Source organism: Triticum dicoccoides, chromosome 7A (assembly GCF_002162155.2).
Source record: "Triticum dicoccoides isolate Atlit2015 ecotype Zavitan chromosome 7A, WEW_v2.0, whole genome shotgun sequence".
Lineage (NCBI taxonomy): Eukaryota > Viridiplantae > Streptophyta > Magnoliopsida > Poales > Poaceae > Triticum > Triticum dicoccoides.
In genome coordinates this window covers 108,560,983-108,569,313 of record NC_041392.1, presented here as the reverse complement: position 1 = coordinate 108,569,313, position 8,331 = coordinate 108,560,983, and the positions used below count along the sequence as shown (strand labels likewise).

General features: G+C 41.5%; 1 non-coding gene across 1 annotated transcript; it reads right to left on the bottom strand.

Moving 5' to 3' along the window:
* Window positions 1-1,432: 1,432 nt before the first annotated feature.
* On the bottom strand, window positions 1,433-1,521 carry LOC119334833. Its single transcript, XR_005161590.1, has one exon. It is a non-coding gene; the product is annotated as a small nucleolar RNA R24 (small nucleolar RNA).
* Between the last annotated feature and the right edge of the window lie 6,810 nt (window positions 1,522-8,331).

The following is an 8,331-nucleotide window of genomic DNA, read 5'->3' as shown; positions in this document are numbered from 1 at the left end:
CATCAACATCTTCATCAGCACCATCTCATCTCAAAACCCTAGTTCATCTCTTGTATCCAATTCTTGTCTCCAAGTCCGGGATTGGTGCTAGTAGGTTGCTAGTAGTGTTAATTACTCCTTGTAGTTGATGCTAGTTGGTTTAATTTGTGGAAGATCATATGTTCAGATCCTATATGCATATTAATACCCCTCTGATTATGAACATGTTTATGCTTTGTGAGTAGTTACTTTTGTTCCTGAGGACATGGGAGAAGTCTTGTTACTAGAAGTCATGTGAATTTGGTATTGGTTCGATATTTTGATGAGATGTATGTTGTCTCTCCTCTAGTGGTGTTATGTGAACGTCGACTACATGACACTTCACCATTATTTGGGCCTAGAGGAAGGCATTGGGAAGTAATAAGTAGATGATGGGTTGCTAGAGTGATAGAAGCTTAAACCCTAGTCTATGCGTTGCTTCGTAAGGGGCTGATTTGGATCCATATGTTTCATGCTATGGTTAGGTTTACCTTAATACTCCTGTTTTAGTTGCGGATGCTTGCAATTTAGGTTAATCATAAGTGGGATGCTTGTCCAAGTAAGGACAGTACCCAAGCACCGGTCCACCCACATAGAAAATTATCAAAGTACCGAACACGAATCATATGAACGTGATGAAAACTAGCTTGACGATATTCCCATGTGTCCTCGGGAGCGCTTTACATCATATAAGAGTTTGTCCAGGCTTGTCCTTTGCTACAAAAAGGATTGAGCCACCTTGCTGCACCTTATTTACTTTTGTTACTTGTTTCTCGTTACAAATTATCTTATCACAAAACTATCTGTTACCACTTATTTCAGTACTTGCAGAGAATACCTTGCTGGAAATGGCTTATCATTTCCTTCTGCTCCTTGTTGGGTTCGACACTCTTACTTATCGAAAGGACTACGATAGATCCCCTATACTTGTGGGTCATCACTATGCACTTGATTCACCTTCTGTCTTTAGTAAGCTTGCGACACCTAAACCTGCTTCTGCTATTAATTCTGATATGTCGCATGTTATTGATGAGGCCACTTCTGCTATGCATGATACTTATGATGAAACTACTTCTATGCTTGATACTAATGTGCCACTTGGTGAATTTCTTAATGAACAAGTTTCTAGCGCTAGAGAGAATGAAATTATTGAAACTGATAATATTGATGAAAGTGATGATGAAGATTCTCCCCCTAGATATGAATTACCTATTGTGCATGAGGGCTATGTTATGGGTGAAGAAACTGCTAGAGATTTTCTTGCTTGCAATGATAGGAGTGATCTTAAGAAATTACTAGCAAAAATGCCCGTGCGTTGCAACGGGTGAAAACAATCTAATATGTGCTCATTAATGTGAAAATAGTTTGCAAAATAATCTAATTTTATACAGCAAAAACAATTTTCTTAACTGGTTGAGCACAGATGCCAAGTGTAAAAAAGCATTTCACAGAATAACCAATTGATCAGTTGGTATCCTTATTGTTACAGATCATTACAGCAATACCTTTGGTCACCATTTATAAACAAAGACCAAAACAGATTCTCCAATGACAGAAAAACTTCTTAAATGTTGCTATTTATAAAGAACGGAAGTTGGTTATGTACTGATGAACTGGTAGCATGTTATACCTCCACCTTAAATTTTTTTGCCTTCAATACGTCCGCAGAATGTAATCCGACATTGTATCCCCTAAATCTGAAGGATTGTCACTGTATTAGTAATCTGCAAGAGCACAGCTTGCCAGATTCATCAATTGAAGGGTTATCCAACAATAAAATCCTGTTATCACAAAAGAACAGAGCACCCATTTATTAAAATAAAACCATGCCAAACTTTAATAAAGTGTACAAATGTGGCCATGTCTTTGAGAGCGACTTCGATGAAAATCAGGGGCTCGACTGGTCTTAACAAAGACAATAACATCACTCAGACCAAGATACTAACAGACCTAAAACTATCATCTAGAAAACTGTTTTTTTTTTGAGAACCTTCAACAGTGGGGGAACCCACCACTGACCTTTGTATTAGATCAGCGCGTCAAAGATACAGTACAATATTTACATAGAGAAGTTAGCAGGGGAGGGGGTGGAGAGGTCAGCCAAAAGAGGGTCTAGCAGCTCTCTCTTTCCATATACTCCATGCTGCCACCAGAAACACTTCCATGAACATATGTCCCGTCCAGCTTCTTTTTGCTGCGTGCAACAATTCCAATCTGTTATTCAGATCAGGCCATCTAACACAAAGTTTCTCCCAACATGACTTACTGAACGGGCGTTTGAAAAATAGATGTCCGAGACAAGACCAAGCAGCAGCATAAGACTGGCATCCTGCAATATTAAGGCAACATTTGACCATTTGAAGGAAAAAATGGATGCTGATTGCAAATGGATATATGGGTAAAATACAACAACAACAACAACAACAACAACAACAACAACAACAACAACAACAACAACAACAACAACAACAACAACAACAACAACAATAGCAGTAGTGAAGCTTTACCTTTTGATCAACTATGGACAAGCACAAATAGACCTTACTGATAATTTGAAATATAGTAATGAACAAACGTAGGCAGTTTCAGCACAGGATGTGATCTAGCCCAGGCTGATTCGCCAACACGAAACCACTAACGAATTTCAAATTTCATTCTATCATGCTAACGCTTTGACCGGAGATGACATTATAATAGAGGAAATCATGAACGGAGGCAGGGGCGGAGCCAGGCTGGCCGCGTGCCCCGGGCCGCCTTCAAGCATTTCTCCTGGATTTGGGCCTAATGTATTAGGTAGCAGTACATTCACCAAAGGAGTTGGGCCTCACGCCCCGGGCCTGTCTCCGCCCCTGAACGGAGGAACCTAAAAGTAGCATAGGTTTGATGGGGGATACGGTGAATAATCTAAGCAAACAGCAATGCAAACTCCAAGAAAGGGATCCACTGCTTACCGGGGATGAAGTTGCCCAGCGCAGCCTTGCTCTACTCCGGTGCTTAGGGGTGGTGGTGGCTGTGGAAGGTTGTAATAGCTCAGAGCTGGGCAATTGGTCAATGAAGAGTTGACTACCTGAACCTGTATACACCTAAAATACATCTGCACAAGAGCTCGTATGCTCATGCTAATTAATCGCCTAAATTCACTTGTTGGACCAGATGGATACTCTGTTGATTCATCCGCTCTGAGATAGATGGATCGGATCCCTAGCTTTACTTAAGAGCATCTGGCATGGATGAGTGGGTTGCTCAACTCCACTGTCTAAAGAATCTACTCCAGCACCCGGCGGGCCTCAGTTCTCCGCCGCTCCATCTCACGATAATGCATGGCCTCGGCCTCGACATCTACAGCAGCAACACGCGATTGAGATCGATCGGCTATGGGATTTGACGACTGGGGCGACACCGGCCACCTCCTGCAACCGGCCGACAACAGAGAAACAGCCCACGTGTGCGTACGCCGGTACGGCAAAGGGCGGCGGCGCGGCCGCTCGCCTGGATCCGTATGCCCCATCATTCCGCACGTCCAGCCCGTCCGCCGCTGCCCTGTGTAGACTTCACTTGATCTGACCGAGCGGGAGAACCACCTAGCACCCGCACACTCGGTTACCCGCGTCGATCCGGAGATAGGGGTAGGTGTGGTGGCGGGGTAGGCGGTGGCGACGCGCGGCGGCGGGACGTGGCAGGAGGTGCGACGACTGTGGAAGGACGTGGGTGAAGGTCGAGAAACTGGAGATCAGATCGGGAGACACTGCCATTTAATTTTTTTCTTTCTCTCGCATGTACCGGTTTGTGTTGACTTTTTATGAGGAGTGCGGGTTGAATAGCTAAAAACCATAGGAACCTTTGTGTAAAAACGCTGCGACGGTGAATCTGGAGACTCAATCCGTGCTTTATTATTAGGGAGAGATTAGCTTAGCTGAAACAAAAAACTCTGAATGCTAGAATGAAATATGATCCTGCTTATGCTACTTCACATATCTTTGTTACTGACAAGGATTAAGATTTCTTTGTTGATCCTGAGATAATTACTTTAGTTGAATCTGATCCTTTTTATGGCTATGAATCTGAAACTGTTGTGGCACATCTTACTAAATTAAATGATATAGCCACCCTGTTCGCTAATGATGAGAAAACTCGCTACTGTTATATCCTTAAGATATTCCTGTTCTCATTAAAGGGTGATGCTAAGATATGGTTTAATTCTCTTGATCCTGGTTGTGTGCGTAGTCCCCAGGATATGATTTATTACTTCTCTGCTAAATATTTCCCCGCTCATAAGAAACAAGTTGCTTTAACGGAAATATATAATTTTGTGCAAATTGAAGAAGAGAGTCTCCCACAAGCTTAGGGGAGGCTTCTCCAATTACTTAATGATTTGCCTGATCATCCTCTTAAGAAAAATGAAATACTTGATATCTTTTATAATGGACTAACCGATGCTTCCAGAGACCACCTGGATAGTTGTGTTGGTAGTGTTTTCAGGGAAAGAACACCAGATGAAGCTGAAATTCTATTGAATAATATGTTGACCAATGAAAATAATTGGAAACTTACTAAGCCAACTCCGAAGAAAAGGGGTATTCTATTTCTCAGTCCTGAAGATATGCAAGAGGCAAAGAAATCTATGAAGGAAAAAGGTATAAAAGCTGAAGATGTTAAGAATTTACCTCCTGTTGAAGAAATACATGGTCTTAATTTATCGCCTGTTGAAGAAATACATGGTCTTAATCCATCACCTATTGAAGAAACACATGGTCTTGATAACCCGACACAGGTAGTAAAGGTAAATTCTCTCTATAGATATGATAAAGCTGAAATCCCATTTACTAAGTTTGCTAGCCCATGCTTGGATGAGTTTGATGACTTTATAGTTAAATAAGAAAACTTCAATGCTTATTTTGGTAGAGAATTAAAATGCAATGCTGATATGCTTGAACACTTGGGTGATTATATGGCTAATGTTAAAGGTGAACTTAAACTTATTAGTAAACATGCTTCTATGGTTACCACTCAAGTAGAACAAGTACTCAAAGCTCAGAATGATTTGCTCAATGAATTGAATAGTAAGAAAAATGATAATGTTGTTAGAGTTATGACTAGAGGTGGTCAAATGACTCAGGAACCTTTGTATCCAGAGGGCCATCCTAAGATAATTGAGTAAGATTCTCAAAGAAATAATATTGATGCACCTAGTCCTTCTAAGCGGAAGAAAAAGAAAATGATAGGACTTTGCATGCTTCTAGTGAACCTGTTGTAGACACACCCGAGAATCATAATGATATTTCTATTTCTGATGCTGAAACACAATCTGGTAATAAGCATGAACCTAGTGATAATGTTAATAATAATGTTCATGTTGATGCTCAACCTAGCAATGATAATGATGTAGAGATTGAACCTGCTGTTGATCTTGATAACCCACAATCAAAGAATCAACGTTATGATAAGAGAGACTTTGTTGCTAGGAAGCACGGTAAAGAACGAGAACCATGGGTTCAGAAACTCATTCCTTTTCCTCCTAAACCATCCAAGAAAAAGGATGATGAGGATTTTGAGCGCTTTGCTAAAATGATTAGACCTATCTTCTTGCGTATGTGTTTGACTGATATGCTTAAAATGAATCCTTATGCTAAGTATATGAAAGAAATTGTTACAAATAAAAGAGAGATACCGGAAGCTAAAATTTCCACCATGCTTACTAATTATACTTTTAAGGGTGGAATACCAAAGAAACTTGGAGAACCAGGAGTACCAACTATACCATGCTCCATTAAAAGAAACTATATTAAAACTGATTTATGTGATCTTGGAGCCGGTGTTAGTGTTATGCCTCTATCTTTATATCGTAGACTTGATTTGAATAAGTTGACACCTACTGAAATATCTTTGCAAATGGCTGATAAATCAACTGCTATACCTGTCGGTATTTGTGAGGATGTGCCTGTTGTGGTTGCAAACGTTACTATTTTAATGGACTTTGTTATTCTTGATATTCCCGAGGACGATAGTATGTCTATTATTCTTGGAAGACCCTTTTTGAATACTGCAGGGGCTGTTATTGATTGCACCAAAGGCAATGTCACTTTTCATGTTAATGGCAATGAGCATACGATACACTTTCCGAGGAAACAACGTCAAGTTCATAGTATAAACACTATTGGAAAAATTCCATCGATTATTTTTGGAGGTTTTGAATTTCCTCTTCCTACTGTCATGAAGAAATATGATATTCTTATTGCTGGGGATGTGCGTATCCCCGTTGAGCTAACCTAGCATTATTCGAAAATTCTCCGGTTCCATGTTATTCGGAATGAGTTTGTTAACAAGACCTGATCAACCTTGTTAGTGGATTCCTTTTGATGAGCATGAGATGGATGAATTTAGAAAACACAACTCTCTGTACCCTCTTTTTACTTTCTATTATCTATATTGAATTAAGAAAAAATAGTAATTTTTGTCTGTTTTCTGAATTATCCATGCAATAAAAAATACCCCGAAAATAAAAGTTCTCCAAATGCCCTGAAATTTAAATATGATTTTTTCTGGAATATTTGAGAATATCTGGCACTGAGAACACAGCAGGGGGAGCAAGCACGTGACCACGAGGGTGGAGGGTGCGCCTGATACGTCCATTTTGCATCATGCTTTTATATCGATATTTATTGCATTATGGGTTGTTATTACACATTATGTCACAATACGTATGCCTACTCTCTCTTATTTTATAGGGTTTACATAAAGAGGGAGAATGCCGGCAGCTGGGATTCTGGGCTGGAAAAGGAGCAAATATTAGAGACCTATTCTACACAGCTCCAAAAGTCCTGAAACTTCACGGAAGATGTTTTCCAAATATATAAAAAATACTGAGAGTAAGAACTTCACCAGGGGGGCCACACCCTGCCCACGAGGGTGGGGGGCGCGCCCTATCCCCCTGGGCACGCCCCCTACCTCGTGGGCCCCCTGGTGGCCCTCCGGTGGCCATCTTATGCTATATGGAGTCTTTCGATGGGAAAAATCATAAGCCATCTTCTCAGACGAAACTCCACCGCCACGAGGCAGAACCATGGCGGAACCAATCTAGGGCTCTAGCGGAGCTGTTCTGCCGGGGAAACTTCCCTCCTGGAGGGGGAAATCATCGACATCGTCATCACCAATGCTCCTCTCATCGGGAGAGGGCAATCTCCATCAACATCTTCATCAGCACCATCTCATCTCAAAACCCTAGTTCATCTCTTGTATTCAATTCTTGTCTCCCAAGTCCGGGATTGGTGCTAGTAGGTTGCTACTAGTGTTAATTACTCCTTGTAGTTGATGCTAGTTGGTTTAATTGGTGGAATATCATATGTTCAGATCCTATATGCATATTAATACCCCTCTGATTATGAACATGTTTATGCTTTGTGAGTAGTTACTTTTGTTCCTGAGGACATGGGAGAAGTCTTGCTATTAGTAGTCATGTGAATTTGGTATTCGTTCGATATTTTGATGAGATGTATGTTGTCTCTCCTCTAGTGGTGTTATGTGAACATTGACTACATGACACTTCACCATTATTAGGGCCTAGAGGAAGGCATTGGGAAGTAATAAGTAGATGATGGGTTGCTAGAGTGACAGAAGCTTAAACCCTAGTTTATGCGTTGCTTCATAAGGGGCTGATTTGGATCCATATGTTTCATGCTATGGTTAGGTTTATGTAACGCCCCGGATATAACTTTCCCAAATTGTACTCCAACTCTTGTCGTTTCCAGTGTTAAGTTATATTTATTCCTCGGGTTCGGGTCTTTGTCTCCGTGTGTTGTTGTCTTTGTCATGCATCCCATATCATGTCATCATGTGCATTGCATTTGCATACGTGTTCGTCTTATGCATTCGAGCATTTTTCCCGTTGTCCGTTTTGCATTCCGGCGCTTCGTTCTCCTCCGGTGGTCATTTCTATCTTTCTTTCGTGTGTGGGGATTAAACATTTCCGGATTGGACCGAGACTTGCCAAGCGGCCTTGGTTTACTACCGGTAGACCGCCTGTCAAGTTTCGTGCCATTTGGACTTCGTTTGATACTCCAGCGGTTAACCGAGGGACCGAAAAGGCCTCGTGTGTGTTGCAGCCCAACACCCCTCCAATTTGGCCCAAAACCCACCAAACTCTACTCCATGTCCTAGAGCGTTCGATCACGATCGCGTGGCCGAAAATCGCACCTCATTTGGACTCTCCTAGCTCCACTTATGCCTATAAATAGACCCCCCCCCCCGTTTTCGGATCTTCTCCTCCCACGAAACCCTAAAAATCAGATCCGCCGCACACCGGACGTGTCCGGCCGC